Below are 21,948 nucleotides of genomic sequence, written 5' to 3' on the forward strand. Positions count from 1 at the left end.
CCGTCGCCTCGGCCAGGGCTGTCCCTTTAAATCCTGGAGGAGGCAAAGAGAAAAAAGAAAAGAAAGAATAAAGACACGGAGCCCCCAGCGCTGGGTGGCTCTGCCGGGTCCCCTCTCCGCACCACCCCCTGCGAAGGGACCTGACTCCTGCTCGTCGCCCGCCCGCGCGGGGGTCCTGGGCGTCCCCGGCAGCGCTGCCCACTCGCCCAGCGACTGTCAAAATAGAAATTAGGGGAGCCAGGAGGAGGCCCGGCCGCAGCAAGTGCATGTATGGCAGGGTGGGGAGGGGGCGGGCGCGAGCCAGCCGGAGAGAGGCGACCGCACACATCCGGGCCCTTTAGCCCCGTGCGGCTCCTGAGCCGCGGGCGCGGGCGCTAGGCGCGGGGCGCGGGGCGCGGGGCTGCCAGCCGCGGCGCGGGAGGCGGGGCGTGCGGAGGGCGGAGGCGCGGCCCCGGGAGGGAGGAGCTGCCCGCGCGCCTGCTGCTCGGCTGCACAGCCGCTGGAGCAACCCCGGCCACGAGACTCTTGACAGCGACGCGGTCCGCGCGGCTCGGGAGCGCAGGGACGGACGGACAGCGGCGGCGAAGGAGGACGCGAGCGCTGCGGCCGGGAGCCAAGTGCGGGAGGCGCGCGGGGTCGGCGGCGCGCAGAGGTGAGCAGCTCCGCGCGCGGGCTGTCAGGGGTCGGCTTTCCCAACCTCGGCTGCCTAGGTGGGTCGGGAGGTCGCGGGGCTCCGAGAGGGTGACTGTGCGTCCCGGGAGCCCCGGAGCGACCGCAGGGCCGTTGCTAGGAGGCGGGAGGTCCGCGCGTCCCGGGGCGCCAGCGGGGGCAGGGGCGCGCTCCATCGCTGGGCAGGAGGCGGGGGGCTGCGGTGGCTATTCAGGGGCTCCGTGCGTGCGGCAGCCATGCAACCGAAGGAGGCGGGCGGAGGCAAAGAGGGAGAGGGGGAGGGAGGGGAGAGCCAGCAGAGAGGGAGCCAGCGAGCGGGCGCCGCGCCTCCTGGCTGGCACCGCGGCCTGGAGCGAAGTGGCTCGCGGGGCTCAGAGGGAACTTCTGCCGGCGCGTGCGGCCCCGGGCTCCGCGGCGCCTCCGGGCCCGGGCGGGGCGAGCCTTTCGGCAGCCACAGGTGGTTCCTGCCAAAAGTTTTTGCTGCACTTCTGCGGGGAAGAAGTGCTGGAGAGCATTTTGGGCAGTGGCGGTCTTCTGTTACTTGGACACCCGAACCTCGCGCTATCTTTTCCTGGACATTGAGAAAGGGGCTGTCAATGGTGGAGGGGGATCCCGCACTTCTCAATGAGGACCGAGGGTTGCCTGGCGGCCGGGACCCAGGGGACGCTCAGAAGAGCATCTCAGCTGCGGGCGGGCACGTGGGCCGGTTGAGATAAATGGACACGTGAACGTAAGACCTCCGGGCCTTGATAAAGCTAAGCATAGCCCGCCCGGGAACCTGTCATCCAGGCTGGGCGGCGGGAGATCTCTTCCTATTGACACTCGCGGTGGAGATCTCTTCCTAGCGACAGACGCGGAAACCGTGTGCGCGTCTTTGCTCGCCCGTGTGCGTGTCTCTTGCTGGGTTGATAGCGAGTCGTCTCTGATCGAGGCTTTGTTATTCGCGCTGTTGGTTTGGTTTCACCAGGAAGAAGGCCGGTGGCAGCCCCGAAGGAATCACCAGGTCCCCTTACCTTTCGTGTCTTCATAGCTATGGAGACAAGTACTCAATCAAGCCTCAGGTCCACAGCTCAAGGCCGAAGCAGCTGTAGTCTGCGGCTTGTGCAATCATTGCAAAGCTAGGGCTGAGGGTTTGGGGGCTTCTGGGACAGAGAAGAGAGCAGAACTGGGACGGGAAAAACACTTAAAATTAAGAGGATGTGTTATGTCCAGCTTTGAGAGAGAAAGTCTGAGGTTCTGTGCATTGACTTCTTGTTGGCCGGCTAACTATCCAGGGCAGTCAGGTAGAACCACCAGGGTAGGTCAGGCTTAGACTGAAAGAAACCATTATTCCCAGAGAGGGTCTGATATCTGGGTGTTGCAAGTAGGTATAAAACCGCGGGCGAGTTGGAAACACTCAGTCCTTCATTCTCCTTGGTCCTAGTCACTCCGAATTCCCCTGCTGCACCCACAAAGCAGGGAAGGGCCCTCTGCTTTAAAAGGAGGCCACAAGATTTGGGGAAAGAAACTCTAGGCGTGAGGAGAGCTCATTCTATGATGAGCAATCCCAAGACCAAGGAAGGGAGTGACCACCACGGTGGTAATGGAGCCTGGAAAGTAGAAATGACAGCAACCCAGGGCGGCTTGGCCAGAAGTCCCTGGGGCAAGGCCTTGTGGGCTTGTCGACAGAAAAGCTACTCCCAGACCCTGAGCTCATTATGGGCTTCTTATCAGCTACTTTGTACATTCCTGTTTTCTAACAAAGACACCCCGTTTCTTGTCCCGTGTCCTTGACCCAACAAAACCAGGACAGCCACTGCAAAGTCCAGTGTGACATGGTCCCAACTTTTCCTGCACCCTCATTGCCCCAAATCCCCCAGATTCCTTGGGCAACATAATGTGGCTTGATTAGCCAAGATGAGCCTCCAGCTTGTCACGCTGAAGCACCCACTTTCTCTTGGATGCCAGAACTGTTTTCCTGGTAATTAGGTTTTACAGATATTTTTGAAAGGGAGCCCAATTTTGGATCAATTACACTTGGACACACATTCAGTGCTGTTGTGGATAGCAAACGAGAGAGATGAGCAATTATCTGGGGGTGTTGGAATGAGTGTTGTTATGGGTATTTGACATAGCTATTAAGCATCAATGAATGGGTTCTCAGTAAATGTTTTTTTTTTTTTTTACTCTGTATTTTATTGAGTAAACAAGTGTCTTAATTAAAAAAGAGATTTGAGTTGGCCACTTAGATTTTAGCCATGTTTTCCTTACCACTGTATTCAATGTGTGTCGGAGGGCAAAATGTAATGAGTAAGAGGGGTTTTTTTTCCTTCAAACCAAAATATTCTAGGACCAGGCTTAGCCTTCAGTCTGTAATATTGTGTATGTCCAGGCAGAGCCTTACTAAGTCAAAAATAAGACTGTGTGTGGTATATTTCAATCTGTATTAGTCAGGGATTACCATAAGGGGGAACATGCTCTTAAGTTTCCTTGCCCTCAAGGACATGTAGTGTGAAGAATTCAAGGCTGACAGTGCCACCCTGTGTAATTTCTCAGCTTTCTTACACAGACAAGGATCAAGGTCCCCATACCCACATTCGGGACTCCACAGGGGGAAAAACAAAACAAAACAAAATAAAAGCAAAAAACAAAACCTGGAATCATAATAAAAATAAAATTGTTTGCTAATGTCCTTCACTTCCATTGCATGCTAATCTCATCAGCATTCCCAATAGATGGGGAATCTGCAGCAGACGGAGGGGAAATGGGCTGCTAGTGCATTAGCCTACTGCTATTCAGCTGGGGCTACCCACAGGTTACCTGCTGTGAGAGACTCTCCAGCAATGCTTTGGATTACTGTCCTTCCTAGTACAGACCACAGCTGATCGCAGGCAATCACTCGGACGCCTTGTTCTCTACCCCAGCTGATGCTGGCTTATCGTCCTCTCACTTCTGAAGAAGGCCATGAGAACTTGGAACCAGCTTGGCTCAGGCTGGGTTAGGGATGTGAGATCTATGCCTGTGCAGGCCTGAAGGAGTCAGTCTATTTATAACCACCCTTTCCTTGCCAGGAAAGAAGGGGCTCAAGGGCCTAGAACCATCTGCAACACTGACTTCTCTCCAGGGTGCCCGTGTCCCATTGAAAAAGAGCCTGCAACCCGACCATGTCAGACTGATTCCTGATCTGGGAAAAAGATCCCACAAGGCTTCTTACTGCTTTGGGGATTTAAGCTCCAAGGACTCCCTAGAGTCAGTACCTGAGTTTCTTAGATGCCCCCCCCCCCCACACACAGTGCATAGGCAGGCACCTCACACTGAACTGCTGAATAGAGTGTACTTGGCCTTTATGAATAACGGCAGTAACCATTATTCTGCAGGAGACTCTGAAGGTGGCAGATTAGACAGGACCCTCTCTGACCCCAGAGGCTGTCTGTGTGGTGTCAGAGGAGGTCTGAGGTTTAGGCTCCTTTCTCACCTGCCTCACGCCCCACCCTCACGTGTCACCTCTGCTACTTACTCTAAACACCAATCCCAAATCTTCTTTGTCCTTGATCAATGGTGCCTGTCACAATGCCTCTCACAACCTCGTTCCCAAGAGTCCAGATTTTCTGCCCGGGCTGGTGGTGGGAGGAAGGGAGGTAGGAAAACCATTCTGCAGTATCTGAATTAACTTGATCGTAAGAGGCATCTCGGGGGCTCACGGCAGGCCTTACTTAGGTGGGCAGACTTAAAGGCACATCCCTAGATAGAAAGAAGAATTGGCACGGGGCCGCAGGGCCAGGCATATAAGTTGACGCTTTCCAGGACATTACTTTGGGTAGCTCTTTTGTGTATAGTCAGCGTCCAGTTCAAGGCTGGTTGTAGAAACAGTTTGCTTAACCAATACCCCAGGCTGACTGAGCCTGGCGAATAGGAATCAAACTGGCTTCTTTATTGACAGTGTGGTATGAAGAAGGGGATGTTGGGAGGGCAAGGCTGTGAAGCAGAGTGTGGGTGGGAAGAGGGGTGGTTTGTCCAACCAGCATTTTGAAAGCTCCAAGGCCAAGAGAACTGACCACACACTACCATCAGGCATGCTAGGAGCAGCCTTCCTGAGTCAGTAGCTGGGGATGAAGACCTTTGCTGTCACTGGGACAGTAGGCGTGCATGCTCTGAGGCCCTTGTGAGGAGGCAGGCTGGGTGGGCCTTGTATACTCTGGGGCCACTAGGAGCTTGGTCTTTTGACCTCTGTGCCTCTCCGTACTTCACACACCCACTCCTTGTTTCTTGAAGGTGCTTCACAGCCCAGTTTGCTAACCATTTTGTCCAGAATGTCTTCCCTTTCCTGTGCATCTCCCAGCTGGCTTTGCCTTGTCATTTGGGTCACAGATCCTCTCACAGTGTATTCTTTACTGTACCCAGTGCCACGGTGGTGTGATTTTGGTCCTACTCTCTACCCATCGTCTTGTCCACTGAAGTCTTAGCTCCAGGAGGCTGGGCCCCTGTTTAAATGTTTGTCACCGTTTCCTTCACTTCAGAGCTGTGCCGGCACATTCAAGTAAGTAGTCGAGGGATGTGCCTGTTGGAGCTGTTGGGATGTGTGGCGAAGAGGCAGCCAGGATCTCTTCAGCCCAGAGACAGAAATAAAGCTTGTTATAGGTGTCCTGTTGTGTAGAGGGAAGGGGACTTTGAATTCAAGAAGCACAGGTCATTGTCAAGGTTGACTTGGGTAGAGTCTCTTGGTGGCAGTACTGAACTAAATCAATCTCTCTCTCTCTCTCTCTCTCTCTCTCTCTCTCTCTCTCTCTCTCTCTTTCTCTTTCTCTCTCTTGTCCAAGCATCATACCACCTTTGGAGAGTCAGGAGTTGTGTTTTTCCACCAGTGCCATTCATTGGCAGTGTCTTCAGAGCAGCTGTGGACAGCTGCCTGCCAGCATGGATAGAGGGAAGGTCCCTCTCCAGGGCCAAGGGGTCCACTCGGCCTCACAGGAGGAGAGAATTTCATTAGTGTTTCACAGCCTGCTGACTTCCAAACCCCACGGAAACAGGACGTATAATAAACAGACTCACAAGGAAACTTAGAAAGGACTGAACCTTCCGCTTACTGCCGCTTGTTTTCTGATTATCAAAGCGCCAATAGTTATTATAGAAAATCTGCGAAATGTGGAAGAGTGCAAAATTAAAATTAAACTTCTCCAGCGCCCTAAATTTGTTGTGCCCCACTCCATTCTTTTTCTATATCCAGAAATAAACATATAGAAACAGAAGCACACACGTAAAATGTAGGCATGTGCAGCTTCCCCAAACTTAAACAAACAAACAAACAAAGACCCCACCCATCTTCCCCTAACCAGAAAGGCTGCTTTCTCCTGAAACCTGACACTTCCACTGTCAGTTACTGAGGCTGGAGGAGTGGAGGTCCCTCACACTTTAAAAAGACCTTGGGTGGCTCTAGCTTCTGTACTTCAAATAAAGAAAACGGTTCTATTTTCTGGCATCTGAAGAGGCATCTCATGCTTCTCTCTGTGCCATCGCCCTAAGGACAGGGGTCTGTGGCATTGCACACACAGTCTAGAATGTTTGGGAACATATTTGCCACGGATGCATAGCTTCCTTTCAAGGACTGTACTATACCTTACTTGTCTGCTCCAAGAGAGAGTTTTCAACGCCCATTAGCTCATCCATCTTTGACCTAAAGCTAAGAGAGGCAGGAAGAGTTTAAGAACTGTAAACCTGTCATTCCATTAGTGTTTTAAGGCATTGCTGGGGACGTCCATTATTCTTCCAGGGGCTGGGACTGCTGTGTTCACGGCTTGCAAACATGGCTGGCACACATTTGATGGATGAATAGAATAATACAGAATCCTTCCTATGGGAGGGGCGACCCTGACGAGGGCTATGACAAAGTCTCTTCAGCGTGTGCTTGGCTGAGAGGCTGGAGGAAGAGCAGAGAGTAACCACGCAGGAAGGCTGACTTCTAAAACAGTAGCATGACTTATTGCAATGGGGTTCGGAGAAGTTTTAGTGAACTCTTGTGTCAAAGCCTGGAAGCACTCAATTCCCTGGAGACCAGAGTGGGAGGATTAGCAGGGTACAGGGCAGAGCTTTGGGCGGCAGTGGTCTCTTTTGATTGGTGATTGCTAGCACTCAGAACCTAGTCTCCAGAGTTAGTCTTTGGGTTTGTGAGCCCTGATCGCCCCCTAAGATTGACAGAAAAGGAGACAGCCTGAGAAGTTAGGGGCTGATGAGGAGCATAGCGTTTGGAGCTGACTAGCCCTGAGTCCAATCCATGGCTTTGCCACTTTCTTCAGTCATGACCGCATGTTATGTTATTTAACCCCTCTACTGTATAATGGGCAGTGCCAGCTGACAGCTTGGGAGAGACAGAGACAGAGACAGAGACAGACAGAGAGACACACACAGAGAGAAACAGAGACAAAGAGAGAGAGACAGAGAGAGGGAGAGAAAGGGAGAGAGACGGAGGCAGAGAGAGATAGACAGAGAGAAGGAGAGACAGAGAGAGGGAGAGACAGAGACAGAGAGACAGAGGTAGAGAGAAAGAGACAGAGAGGGAGAGACAGAGAGACAGAGAAAGGCAGAGAGATACTGAGAAAGACACACACACACACACACACACACACACAGAGTGGGAGAGAGAGCTATTTCATAGAATGACCTCATAGAGAACCAAGGGCTGGCCTGGGCAGGAAGCTATCCTTATTTAGTGCTTTTGTGACTTTGTTTCCGAGGGAGGCAGGAGGAGAAGATGATACTAAGTATTGATGCCTTTAAACACCCAAGACATTGTTGTCTTTTGCTCCCATCTCTCCAAGTTGCCACCTATTTCAGGAAGAATATCTAGTCTACAAAGAATAATGGCTGTCCCTCACCCCTAAGCAGTAGGCAAAGAGACATCTTGTTGTTGTTGTTGGTGTTCTTGTATCAGTCAGGGGCACAGCAGATGGCAGACCTTTGTTCATCCTAGCTTGATGTCTGGCTTGGTGGCCAATGCTGTGTTATGTCTAGGACTCATAAAAATCAATTCAGCTCAAATCAAATGAAGGCAGCGCAGCACAGAAGGAAGAAGATGACAGAGACCTGTTGACAGCCATGCCACCCACAGACCTGCCTTCCAGTACACGGCACAGGCAGGCCATAAACACCCAATTGCTACCATGCTTTACAGCTCTGATGTAGCTGATCTCACTCGGGGCCCACCAACCATGTGACCAGGCTGCAACAGGAGCCACCATAGTGTGTAAGTCTGAGGTAAGAGAGAAAGGCCCTGCACCTCATCTGGGAAGCAGTAGAGCTGACCCTGATGGCTGGTGTACAGGTGGGTCAGCCCCACCACTCCTCTGGCGTAATGTGGTGTGAATGTGGGCATGATGCCCTCCTCGTCCCCACCTTGCCACCTGCATTAGCCAGGGAAGCTAGTCCTGGGTCAGGAGAGTAGGAGAACTAGCCCTGCCCCCTCACTGGCCCTGCAGCTCACCTGGGCAACACAGTGGAGCTGGCTCTAAAGTCATGGGTACAGGTGAGGGCATGAGAGCAGAAGAGCTGACCCTGCCTCCTGCTCATGGTGGCATTGGGTAGCCTAGCCAGAGTAGTGCTGGAGAGCTGGTGGTGCAGATGAGGGAGAGCCGAGACTCAGCTACCATGCAGGGTTCTGAATTGGCCCTCCCCAAAATCTTTATCAGTTGCAAAAGGTTGAGATGCATGAAAGGGTCAGTCCTACTGGTCCAAAGCGGCAGGATCTCCATGACCCAGGACAACAGCAGGATAACTGGGAGGAGTCCCAGTGAGGATTCAGTATTGATGGTGTCACAGAAGCCAAAGGCCTTAAACCAGACCATTGATTCATTGCAATGAACATTTGCAAGTGAAGATGTGTGGCCAGAGGGACATACTGTGGGATGCACTGTTGACACACTACAGCTTCCACGATGAGATGGTTTTTATGCTTTGTTTTTGTTGTTGTTGTTTGTGTGTACGTATGTGTTTTATTTGGGCTGGAAGAAGTTTCAAGGGCTAAGGGCAGACATGAAGAAACAGGGAGATGAGTGGGACTGGGGTGTATGGTGTAAAACTCACAAGGAGCCAATAAAAAGCAAAAAAAAAAAAAAAAAATGAACGGAGACTGTTGGGTGTAACTGATGACATCACTTAAGTGGTACCACTATTCCTCCCTGCTTCCCCACCTTGTGTGATGAAGAAATACATTCCTTCAAGCCAGGAGCTTTACCTTCTCAGTGCTGTTGGTGGCACACTGTACGTGGGCACCCACTGATCTTCACAGTGAAGGCCACTTGTCATTTACTAACAGGCAGGGGCAGAGCAGCTTTGCTGACCTTGGGCCGAGTCGGGAAGTGGTGGAACCTAATAGGAATTTATGATGCAACCTCTGTATACATTGAAATTTCCCGGAAGCTACATTTTTTTTTTTAAAGTAAAAAAATGGGTGGGATGAATTTTAGTGATATAGTTTATTTAGCCCACTGCAGCTCAAATGTTGCCATTTTAACATGGACCACAAGATCTGTTTCAAGGGCTCAGGAGCTCCTAGGCTGGTGGCCGCCATTCTGGATGTCATAGAAAGACTAGGTCACACAGGTTAAGAGGTCCCTGGGAGATGTGTGGTGTGAGGGAATGTTGCCTCAGAGAGGGCATCACAGGCGAGCAGATTACAAGGGAGGCAAAGTGCAGACAGCCTGACTTTTTCTGTGGCTCAGTGGAAGGTGTATGCTGTGTGTCTGAGCAGGGGTATCCCACCTTCGTGGGCCTCAGTTTCCCCATTTGTTTGTGAGGTCAGGTCATTTCTGAGAGGCATGCCTGCTCTAGCGCCCTCTAGTTTCCAAGAGAAGGTCATGGCAAGCCAGTTCAGCCACTGGAGGTTTCAGAGAGGGTGCACACAGGTAGGATGTGAGGCCACTGTTGGGGACCCAGGACCCAAACCTCTTCAGAGTCTGTGCTGTGTCAGTTCATACAGCAAGCTCTCCCCGAGAACGGACCGCGTCTGTCCGGTCACTGAGGTAAGCTGTGACAGAGAGTGCTTTGGCTTTGGGCAAGGGCGTTGCTGTGTTAAAACTGACGTCTTCATTGTGCTATAATCCTGAAGCTTCCTTCTGTCAGTGGTCATCCCAGAGGACTGTGAATTTTGAGCATTAAAAGACGGGAGTGGCCTGGCAGGAAATATCAGCACGCAAAAAAGGGAACATTTTCAGCTCCGTCATTAATGGGCACCGAGCCTGTCCAGAGAGGATGTGGAAGAGGGAGGGATAGGGTAGGCGTGTTTGGAGGGAAGGGTGCGACCAGTGTATTTTTGGCTTCTGAAGTCAGAGCCACTGCTTTCCTGTGCTCTGGCGAGGGGCACTTGGAGTCTTTATCTCCTTCCCATGCCCTTCTAGTCAGGAGAGGAAGCCTAATCTCTCTTGGAAGAACTATGCCTTCTTCTTAAATGTGTTACCGTCAAGTATGTAGCTCGTGATTCCCCGAGGGATCTCCATCTCCCACACAGAAAAGATGCCCAAGAAAGCTGACCCACGCGTGGGAGCTGAGGCTCGGCAGGGCTGCATCACTCCTGAAACCCGCTCCAGCAAGCAGCCGAGGACCAGATGCCCATGATAGCCTCCTGCCTCCCCTGAAGCCTGGGTTCCTAGGGTTTTTCTCTGCCGTGGTTCACAGGCAATTCCATGGGCCTCTCTGAACCGTTTTTAAATAAGGATTTCTTTTCTATGTTTTCATAAACTACATTTTTTATTACTTTCTCCAAATTGTTTGCTTTGAAATTTTAATTTAATTTTGTTTTTGAATAGGTCAACACTTACCTGGCTTAACATTGATGAGGTACAAAAGGGTATCAGAAGAGAAACATCCCTCTTTGGTGGCTGCTAGTCTCTCCTTACCCTAAGCAGCTTCTCCTCAAGCTTTCTTCAGTTTAAAGACATTTGGTGCACACACAGAAACATGAGTGTGTAGGTACACACATGAATGTATGTTTTTATAATATCAACCAACTATAAACAGATCGGACCGTTGTATTTCGTTTCTTACTTTCTGTTCAATATGTCCTTTTTTTTTTTTTTTTTTTTTTTTTTTTTTTTTTTTAGATTTATTTATTTATTATATGTAAGTACACTCTCCCTCTTTGAGACAGGGTCTCAACTATTTAGCTCTGTCTGGCCTAGAACTCACTCTATAGACCAGGCTGACCTTTAGTTTACAGGTGTGTGTATGTGTGTGTGTGTGTGTGTGTGTGTGTGTGTGTGTATTGTTTTGCTTATTTGTTTTTCCTGGTAGTTAAGTTTGGTTCTGTGGAGCACAGGCTAGCTGTTTGGTTTTGTGGAGCACAGGCTAGCCGTTTGGTTTTGTGGAGCACAGGCTAGCAGGTTGGTTCTGTGGAGCACAGGCTAGCCNAGAGAATATATAGCATCACAGGAAACATTTCAGAAGTCACCTCTTTCCTTCCATCATGTAGATATCAGGAATCAAACTAAGGCTGTGGGGCTTAAAATGAAGAGTCCTTAGCCCCTGGCCTGTCTCTGCAGCCCATCTCAGAGACGTCTTAAAATCTCACTGATTATCTGACTACTCATAACACATGGGTATTTTGCTTTCCAGTCTTCTGTTGATACAATATCCAGTGATGTTTTTAATAAAAACATCCCTGATTTTTCTGCCTATGAAGAACTTTTCAGCTCTGGAAGAGTAAGTTTGCATTCACTGTGCACAAGATATTTCAGAGGATAAACTTTCTTAATTCCTTAAGTATAAAGAGTAGAATGAGGGGCTGAGGGAGAGCTTCGTCGTTTTCTAAGTGCTTGTCAGGTAAGCATAAGGGGACCTGAGTCTGGACCCCAGAACTGCATGGTGGCACCCATGTGTAACCCTGGTACTGCAGAGAAGACAGGAGCAGGAATAGCTCTTGCAGGTCACCTAGTCTAGTCAATCAGTGAGCCCCAGGATTGGTGAGAGACCCCCTGTCTCAAAGAATAAGATGGTGAGGGTTTTAAGAAGACACTTAAAATTGACTTCCACTCTCCTCGATTTGTGTGTGCACGCACGTATACACACACGCACATGCACTCACTAGCATGAACTTTGGGTTGGGCTTCCTGGAGAACATAGTCAAACTTGATGTGTTAAGCTTGTGCATCCTACTGCATGAGAGGAAATGGTGGGGTACAAGAGAGGAAAGGACTGGAAGACAGCACCCCGACTCTGGTGTTACGTAGTGACAGACCGGAGCAGCCTTGCCCACATGCTGGGGAAGGTTGTCTAACGTGTTATTTGCGACAGCTCTGGTGAAGGGATATAGAAGCCCCAGGGTAGGCTCTGGGTTCCATGAATAAGAGATGGGTGCAAGGCATTAAGAAAGTGACTTGTAAATGTCACTCCCCGACATCATGGTTCATCTGCCCTCAGCTGGCTCCCACAGTCCTCCAGGGGGCAGATTCTTAGACTCTGTATCCCATTGGCCTTTAGAGCCTTCTACCTCCCAAGGAATGGGCTGCTTCAGAGTCTGAGGAGCAAGAGTGTGATGTGGGCCAATCCCTTCACACGAGTGGGCAGTGACACTACAGCCAGGAGGCCAGAGGCCTTTAGTGAGAGACGAACCTCACTTTATGGAAGAAGGCAGGCTTTCCTCTCTGACCAGGAGGCTAGGGCGTACATCTGTGGTAACAGCTTCCTGTTCCCCTCTCACATTTAGGGTAATCTGCTTTACATTAATGCTGGCCTGAATTTGGACAGTCTGCTTTCTGAAACAGCCCCAGTCTGTGAGGACAGACCCTGATCAGATGAGCTGAAGCTGCCAAAGGGTTGCAAATTGGTCCTCAGAGAACACCTGCTCTTGAATAATCTTCATGGCTTTGTGTGTGTGTGTGTGTGTGTCTTTGTGTATCTTTAGCAAAGGAAGCTGGGACCCTGTGTAGAACCTAGGAGTGTCTGAGCTCCCGTGGTATCTTTCGATCATGGACTTAGTTCTTCAGGGCCCAGGGGACAAGACATGGGTTTATGTTCAAGGATCCAGAAATCTCTTCGGAAGACGATGCTGCAGACAGGATGTGTGCAATCCTTCCGCTCGTGACTGTAAGATGCAGCATAGCTTGGAAAGGCCATACCTGTAGAAGTGGGGGGCAGCCGGGTGCTGTGAGACTTGACCTGTGGAAGGGAGCTTGGAGAAATGACGCTATTGAGGTGCTGGCTGTAAGCCCTTCCTTATTGTGACATACCCATTAATTCTCCTAGTGACTTTCAACTCAACGTTATCATTCCCATTTAGCAAATGAAGAATTAAGACTTGGGATGTTTAGGTTAACTTTCTGGTGGTGGTGTACCTGACAGGAAGCAATTAGGGATCTGACAGAGCTAATTCCACAGCCCATATTTTATCTATTATACTGAAATCGAGTGTTCAGGGCTGGAGGACAACCTTGTGTGACAGTGTAGTAGTAGGACCAACCTCAGCGATGGTACATACATCCCTGCAGAAGAAGAGGGTGTGGAGGCAAGAGGAAACGCCACCAGTTGGGGGACCAAGTTTGTTGGAAGTCATTGCAAAGCTCAGTCTTGCCTGGCTGGACCCCTCTGTGTGGTTCATCGAGTGTTGATATGTTTCAGGGGTGTCAAGGTTTGAAATTCACCTTTAAATCATGGGGACTTAGGAAGAAATAAACCACTAGCTATCAAGAAGTAAACTATGTACTTCAGTCCAGCACTACACTGGGATTATTTTAAAAAATTACCACCACCACCACCACCACCACCACCAATCATGTACTGGTTTGTATGTAAAGGCTAGGAGACTACATTCAGGAGTCAGTTTTCTCCTTCTACCCATGGCCTCCAGAGATCAATGTCAGGCATCAGGATTCCATGGTATGTGCTTCCACTCACTGAGGCATCTTGCTAGCCCTCGGATGATATCTCTTTCATACAGCATTTTGGGAAATTAGTTTTGGAGCCACGTAAAACACTGCTATTAAAAAAAGAAAAAAAAAAAGCAACTCCCAGGCTGCGAAACTCAGGAGTTAAGATACCACAGAAGTTTGTACATGGTTTATTATTCTGCAGAGGGAAAATCCCGTCTCCATCCTGAAATAACATCACTCACTGACTATGGCTGCCAGAGCCCATGAGAGACTGGTAAGAATTCCTCTCTCATTAGAGCCATGCTGGGTGGTGTGGACCGAGCAGGGTGTGCTGTTGGGATAGAGAGCTGACAGGGACAGAGGACATGATTTGAGGGGTGGTAAATCCTGCATCTAGTGATCAGGCTTTAGGTGTGGCATGGAGACTCAAGGACCCCCATCCCAAGGTCCCAGTTTGCATAAGCTCCTTCCAGTGGATTTATGTCTGTCTTTGTATTCTCAAGGTTTCTCCGTCCTAGCATGCTGCAAATAAACCACTTAAGAAAACATGCTTGTCTGTCTTTTTTTCCGATGCTCTCTAACCTTTGGCAATCTGTTTGAATGAAAGATTAGTAGGTGAAAGACCTGGATCTCACCTAATGAGGTCATGCTCATCTCAGGCTGTGTTCATATATGAGAGCATGTGTGCATGTGTGTGTGTGCGTGTGCATGTATGTGCGTGTGTGCATGTGTGTGTTGTGCATGTGTGTATGTGTGCATGTGCATGTGTGCACGCACATGTGTGTGTGTGTTGGGTGTATGTGTGCGTGTGCACGTGTGTGCGTGTGTGCACGTGTGTATGTGTGCGTGTGCACGTGTGCACGCACACGTGTGTGTGTACATGTGTGTGCATGTGTGTGCGCGTGTGTGTGTGTGTGCGTGTGTGTGCGCGTGTGCGTGTGTGTGCGCGCGTGTGCGTGTGTGTGTGTGTGTGTGTGTGTGTGTGTGTGTGTATGTTGGGTGTCTTCCTCCATCACTCTCCTCTTTTTTGAAAGTGTCTCTTCCAGAATCTGAAGCCTACTACTTGGACTAAACCAGCTGACTGGTCACCTAGCCCTAGAGATGTCTGTCTTCCCCTCCCCTCCACCTTGCTAGTGCGGGGCTTAAAGCTGTGTAGTGCTGCCCTTGGCTTTCATATGGGTGCTGGAGGTGAGGACCAAATCGATGCCATGTTTATGTAACAATCACTTGACCGACTGAGCCACACCCCTCTTTCTACCTCAGGCTTCTTGCCTGGAGTTTTGCAGGGTTTCTTCAGAGGATGTGGAGAGCGCTTTTGAGTTTTGGGTTTCCACTATGATGGTGGGGCTTGCTTTTTCGAAGTGTGTCCTAATTCAGATTTCAGCTAGTTTGGAGAACTCAGAAACCTTACTCCCGGATAGGGCACAGCAGGGGCAGTCCTTGGTCCTCTCCTTGCTGGACTGGAGAGAACTGCCTGATTTCTTTTATGTACCATGGTCCTTAAATTTTTTTTAACTGCTTTGCCAGAGAATAGGGATAGAGAGAGAGGTTGTAAAACTGAATTATTTGATAAAATAATATTTCTACTTACGTTATAGAAAACTAATCGTGCTATGGTCTCTCTCCATAGCTTTGCTAGCAACTCCATATCCCTTTAGGTTCTGATGCACCAGATTCAGGCACCTTGCAGAGAGCCATCTATTTGCAGAAGTCATTAAAAGCTATTGTTTAACTAAAGGCTTTTCTTTCCCTTCCTTACAATTCCAGCCTCTGCGTTTGTGAAGAGCTGACTCAGCAACCATCTATTTTGGGCATCCGTTACCTCTTCTCAGAGTCTGGGATGCAGCTCCCTCACTTTCTACTCTCTTCTCAGAAATGGCAATTACCTAGACTTTGGCTCTGGGTCTGAAGTACTCTCACCACAAAAGAACAGGTCTTTGTAGGAGGCGTCTGCCCTGCCCTATCCTTGGGCCTGGGGACTGAATTCTCCTTGCCTGGTGAACAAACTAACGTTTTCTCCATAATAAATTACTGCGTTCCTTTGGGATATAGCCCTTTGCCAGGGCATGCCATCTCATGCACTTCTCTCACACACATACACATTTACATGCACACATTTGTGCACAAACACATGCACACATATTGACACACACTCACAGGCACACATTTACACACAAACCCGCATGCACGCATATTTACACATACACAATATTTTCCCTCACACACATTCACATGCACACATATTTACACACAAACACATGCTCACATCTATACCAACACTCACATGTACACATATTTACACATGCACACATATTTTCTCTCTCTCTCTCTCTCTCTCTCTCTCTCTCTCTCTCTCTCTCTCCCCCCTTGAGATTGTAGGCAGAAAGCACTCCGCATAGTGTCCGTCTTGAAGCCCAGGACTCGATAAAGATTATCGACTATGGCTAATATTATAATTCTCACGCTCAGGAGGAAAATGCCGCCCTGATCTGCTTGTTGTTCCTGTCGCGAACCAGAAAGCTCTCTTACTTAGTCCAGTGACCCTTTCTGCCGGTCCCCATACACTCCATCCTTCATACACACAGCACATTAAGAGTCTGTTCATTCTCGGGATGTGTGCAAAATTCCAATTCCTGTCAGGAGAATTTATGTGCGGTTTTAGAAGGGATAATCGACCAGTTAGTATGTGCGTGCTGATTTTATACACATACGCGGGGCCGTTTACAGCACACATTATAACATCCTCAGTCTCTGCCAAGAATGCATATTTCTTAGCCCCGTGCATTTGCATATTATGGGTTCATAATTCCAAATAGCTGTAAAGATCTCTAAGGAAAATGTAGTCACTGTACTCCGATGCTCTAAATCTCAATAGAGTAGTAGAACCTGGCTAATTTTTGCCCCTGCTAATGTGCCAGCCTTATAATTTTTACACTCTTGCACATACACACAAATCTTTGACTTTATCCTACTTCCAAGCAGAGATTTAATGGCTGGGAGCTGAGTTATGCTGCCTATTCCACAGACTTCATTACCTTTCCAAAATATATCATACACACGGCACAATGTACCCTGGCCTCATTATAGATGATTAAAAAGAAAAGATTTGTCAAAATAAATGAGCCGACTGATCTGATCTTCCCCTGATGGGGTCCCTGGCTCCCCCTCCCCCACCTCCACCTTGAGTCATCTCTCCAGTCTCTGGACGAGGACGCAGACAGACAGCACTTCCGAAATTGCTCCTGCAAGCTGATATCACCAGGAAATTCAGCCTCCTACCCCACCCCCACCCCCACCCCCTAATAACTTGTTGGAGCAACTGCCGTTGGCAGTATTTGATCCAACCAAACCAAACAGAGCATTAATAGGAAGAAAAGAAACTTCTGGAACTATTTACCCTACTCCACAGATTTGAGGTCCCTGGACTTAAAAAAAAAAAAAGGTCAGTAGATGTTTTCTTTTTTGAAGTTTAGGGGGCAAAGATTTGAAGCTGTAAGTCTGCTCCCCTCTATTTGAGGTTAGCAAGACTTGGACAGCAAAGCCGTGGTAGTTTTCAAGTGTAATGGCCTTGGTACAGATGCTGCCAAAACCACCGTGGAGTTGCTGGGCTGGAGTTGGCCAGGGCAGGGGAGCAGGCACCAGTGGCCTCATTGTGTGGCAAGCTTTGCCGCAGGATGAGATACTGGATTTTAAAGTGCATGCTGCAAGGAGCTCTCTGGAGACCAGTTACCGTCTTTGCAGGCATCAGAGAGGTTCTGCGCGACCTGAGGATGGGGCTGGCCCCGTAGTTGATAGCTGCTGGGTTATCCCTGCATCCAGTCTTCAGTCAGGAGCCTGAGGTTGCTGAACCCATACCGTTTGGGTTCTGCCCTTGGTAGTTTATTTTAATCAGGAGCACTTGATTTAGGTGTGTGTGTGTGTGTGCGTGTGCGCGCGCACATGTATGTGATCTTCTTGTAGGTATCCTGACTAAAACTGTGTTTAGTTTTGATTGAAAGCTTACAGAGATAAGAATCAAATAAAATACTCGAATTAAGAAAAAGTACTTTTTGTTTGTTTGTTTGTTTATTTTGGTCAAAGAACTTTTCTGCTCTGTAGAACTGGGAGTTGAATACAAAATCCATGCTCACTAGAGAAATCTTATTGCAGAACTACATCCTCAGGTTCACAGATTGCTTCCCCCCATTTTTAATTTTCCCTTCCTTTCCCCCCACTCCTTCTTCCCTTCTTTCTTTCCTTTATTTTTAAATATTTACTTATTTTGTATGTATAAGTGTTTTGCACATGGGTGTTTTGTGCCTGCATGTGTACCCATGTGTGCCACATGTGTGCCTGGTGTCCAGGGAAACTATAAAAGTCACCTGATCCTGGGGACTGGAGCCAACAAGTGGGTGCCTGGAATTAAACCTGGGTCTTCTGCAAGGGAAGCCAGTGGTCTTAACCGCTGAGCCAGCTCCCTAGCCCCTCCCCTTCTTTTCTTTCTTCTTCTCCCCTTCTTTGCGTTTCTTTCCTTCATGTTTTATGAGACAGGGTTTTACTACATAGATTAGTCTGTCTTGAACTTAGAATCATCTTGCCCCAGACACCCAAGAACTGGGGTTTTAGGCATGTATATCCATACCCAGCAAGCTTGAATGCATAATTCTCATGTGATAGGATGCGTTGTGTTTTAGGTATACAGTTTACTGACTAACTTTGCAGGAACGAGAGTTGAATTCTTGACTAGTGACTAGCACAGGGTGTAGACCCAAGGCTGCAGAAACGAAAACGAGAAAGGTTATCCTTCTTGTTTCCAGCCCTTGGACGGGTGCTTCCTCTTTCTCTTGCCTGCAGGGGGAGCCACACCCTCAGAATGTATGTCAGGGGACATTCAGATTGTGCCCTTTGGGTCCCACCTGACAGGTGGAGCTCTTCTGTGCTCGGACAGCAATAGTTCTTCCTTGGGTCATCATCCGTTCACAGATGTCAAGGTATCATCACATCCAAAGCATATATTCATCGGCACAGTTGGCCCAAACCACTTTCTGTTCTGTCAGCCGACAGAAGCCACCAATGGGCTCATCTCAGCCAATTTTCCATTATCTGTACAACAGCTATTGTCCTAGAGCTGATGGTAGCAGACCAGGAACCCTCACAGCAGAAAGGGATCTTAGACCTGGGTCTCACAACTATGCTTTTCTGGAATGACTTGATGTGAACACAGGAAGAGCAGAGAAGATGGGGTCATGGTTGTTAAAGGCCCTCTTGTCCCCTTTCTAGGTGGGTGGTAGGCCAGTTGCCTGGCCCAGCTCCAGAGCCATCCTTCCACACTTCCAGGATTCTTGGTGAAGGTAGTGCTAGAGAGGTGTGGAGGTCCAGGGGACACCCTGAACATAGGCTTTTGTTCCAAAAGAAGCCATTTGTTATACCTGATAACTCCTAGTAAGGAATCAAGACACTAGAGAAAACAACAGCAACAACCAAACCAAAAAAAAACCTGCCTTCTGTTTAGAAAGACACTATTTAAGATCCTGCTTGTATTCTATTGGGGTGTGCATGTGTGTTGGTTTGAAAGTTCTGAAAATAACAATAAAACAAGTATATTTGTTTTTTGTTTTGTTTTGTTTTGTTTTTGTTTTTTGAGACAGGGTTTCTCCGTGTAGCCCTGGATGTCCTGGAACTCACTGTAGACCAGGCTGGCCTCAAACTCAGAAATCCACCTGCCTCTGCCTCCTGAGTGCTGGGATTAAAGGCGTGCGCCACCATGCCTGGGGAAAGAAGTATATTTGGAGATTGATTCTTTAAAAAAAAAAAAAAAAGGGAGGGGGCGTTTTACTTTTAAGCATTCAAAACTTAAAAAGAAAAGAAAATAAAAAGAAAAGCGAAGGGCCAGATTGTCTGTAACTACAAGTACTTATTATACAAACCATGTGTTGTGGGAAAGGGAAGCTTTCTGGCTTTGAGAGGGGGACAGTGGTCCCTCTGATTCCAGGGACCGTCCTGGAGAGTCACCCTGCTGGGGGTACTTGTTTACAAGGCAGTTCCTTTCAGCCAGTGCCAGCTAGTGTGGAGCAGACAGCCAACTTCTCCCTGGAGCAGAGAGCTGCCCGGGGGAAGAAAGGCGAGTTGTGGCATCTGGGCAGTTATTGTGGCATTGTGGCAGAGTCATGCCACTGGCCAGATGCGAGGGCTCAGCACCGGAAGGAGACAGCACCGGAAGGAGACAGCTGTCAATCCTGGAGCCTTACTGATCCTCTGCAGGCCTGGGAGCGATGATGCAGACATGGCTTCTACGGGAATGGTTTCTAAGCAGGGAACACTCTAGATTTGGGGGGTGGAGGGTTCCTCTGAGAGAACTTGTGAGCGATCAGTCTAATGGCCCCAGAGCATTCAGAGCAACTGAATTGGAACCCCTGGGTGCAGGCTCAGAACTGTTGCTGAGTAAGCCCCCAGGCAGGGGTAGGTGTTCCAATGAATAACTGTGGAAAGAAGGAAGGAGCTTAAAGGAGCGACTGGGAGTATTGTTTCTGTACTGGTTTTGTGAATGAGGAGTTTGTTAAGCCATATCTGGTTGATTTAGTAGAGTTTCATTATTTTGTAGAAAATACAGTTGACTGATTTGTCTTTCAGATATGCCAGGGATCACTGTCAGAAAAAGCAGAAATGGGTTTCTGAGAGGGAAGTGAACAGGCTCTGTAGCCTGGCCTGGGCCTGTCCAGCCTGGGAAGCAGAGCCCACAGATGCCTGGTCCTGGTTTCTCGTGCTGTGAAGAGCAGGGTAGCAGTTAGCCCAGTGCAGAGGCACCGTGGTCACTCAGAGCCCCAGCCCAGCAGGCCTGCACTTAGAGGTCAGCTCCTGTTGGCTGAGTCCATCCTGAGGGCTGTCACACAGCTGCAGCCATCCAGATGCTGTCGTGTATTTGCGTCTCTTGAGCTACCCCACCCCCCACCCCTTAGAGGGAAGGGTTGAGGCTCCAGTGTTCCCACCAATATTTTCAGATGAGGAAATGGAAAACTTGGAGGTTTGAGCCATACAACTGCTTATTAGCAGAAGCAGGGTAGTGGTGGGGCCCGAGGAGCCCCATAGCTTTCTTACTCGGGGAAGTATCTGCCATCCTCCCCTTCCTCGCTTGTGCTGGACCCACGGCACAGGAAGGGGAATACAAGAGCTCTTAGCAATAGGACTAAGACCTATTTTCTCGACTAAGGACCAGAGGAAAGTTCCTTGTCAAGTGTCACTGGGTTGCCTTTCTTTCTCATTTGCCTCTTGGTGCCTAAGCTTCCACCAATGACTAGACAGAGACGTTTGGACACCAGGACAGGCAGGATTGGCTGGGGCTGGAACCTGATGCTGGCAGTGGTGGAAGGGCAGCATCTTACTCTGCCCAAGCAAGGAGGCACAGGGAAGCTGACCCTGGTTTGCTGTCACCTGAAGATATCGGAAGCCATTGTCAAGGTCACCTGCTAGGAACAGGATTAAGAAGCAGCTGACCACGAGCAGTGGACTCTCTTTCAACTTCATTTATACTCTGATCACGTTGGATTATTGTCTTGTCTTTGTTATACGTATTAAAAGATTGATTTAGGGGCCAGGTTTGGTGGCACATACCTTTAGTCCCAGCGCTTGGGTGGCAGAGGCAGGGGGCATCTATGTGAGTTCGATGCCAGCCTGGTCTACATGGCAAGACCCTGAAGAGAGGGGTGGGGGCTGAGGATGTCGTTCAATGGAGGAGTGTTTGCCTAGCATGCGTGGGACCTCAATTCCATCCCCGGTACCCATGAAAGAGGTGGTCTCTTCCTTTTCTCGACTAAGTGTGCTGGTTGGTTTTACGTCAATCAGATACAAGATAAGGCCATCTGAGAGGAGGGAACCTCAACTGAGAAAATGCATCTATAAGGGCTTTTTCTTAATTAGTGATTGATTGGGGAGGGCCTTCAATAAGATCCAGCTGTAGAGCATTGTCTTAATTAGTGATTGATGAGGGAGGGCCAGAACCCTTGTGGGTGGGACCACCCATGGGCTGGTGGTCCTGGGTTCTATAAGAAAGCAGTCCGCGCAAGTCATAAGGAACAAGCCAGCAAGCAGCACCCCTCCACGACCTCTGCACCAGCTCCTGTCTCTATGTTCCTTTCCTCCTTGAGTTCCTGTCCTGACTTTTTTTGATGACGAACAGTGATGTAGAAGTGTAAGCCGAATAAACCCTTTCCTCCCTAAGTTGCTTTGGTCACTGTGTTTCATCACAGCAATAGTAATCCTGACTAAGTCACTAAGGGAAATAAATTCTGTGGACATATACAGAGTTTGAAAAGGTGGTCAAGATCATTTACTGAGAAAGCAATGCTAGGATTCTGTTTATTTCAGTCTGGTCATTGCCCCCTCCTGGTCTGTCCTCCCATAGTCCCTCATCCCATTCCTCCTGGTCTGCCCTCCCATAGTCCCTCATCCCATTCCTCCTGGTCTGTCCTCCCAT

General features: G+C 49.1%; 1 protein-coding gene and 1 non-coding gene across 2 annotated transcripts in view; both read left to right on the forward strand.

The window, feature by feature from the left end:
• Nucleotides 1-464: 464 nt before the first annotated feature.
• The window catches only part of Zbtb7c (zinc finger and BTB domain containing 7C), a 322,701-nt gene continuing 301,217 nt past the window's right edge, over nt 465-21,948 (forward strand). Inside the window, exon 1 of the mRNA XM_021214599.1 lies at nt 465-652. The gene's annotated coding sequence lies outside the window, so the exon portion shown is untranslated. The remainder of the gene's footprint in view (nt 653-21,948) is intronic.
• LOC115065601 lies at nt 7,515-7,662 on the forward strand. Its single transcript, XR_003845364.1, has one exon. It is a non-coding gene; the product is annotated as a small nucleolar RNA SNORA48 (small nucleolar RNA).

The sequence above is a fragment of the Mus pahari genome, chromosome 15 (assembly GCF_900095145.1).
Source record: "Mus pahari chromosome 15, PAHARI_EIJ_v1.1, whole genome shotgun sequence".
NCBI classification, from domain to species: Eukaryota; Metazoa; Chordata; class Mammalia; order Rodentia; family Muridae; genus Mus; species Mus pahari.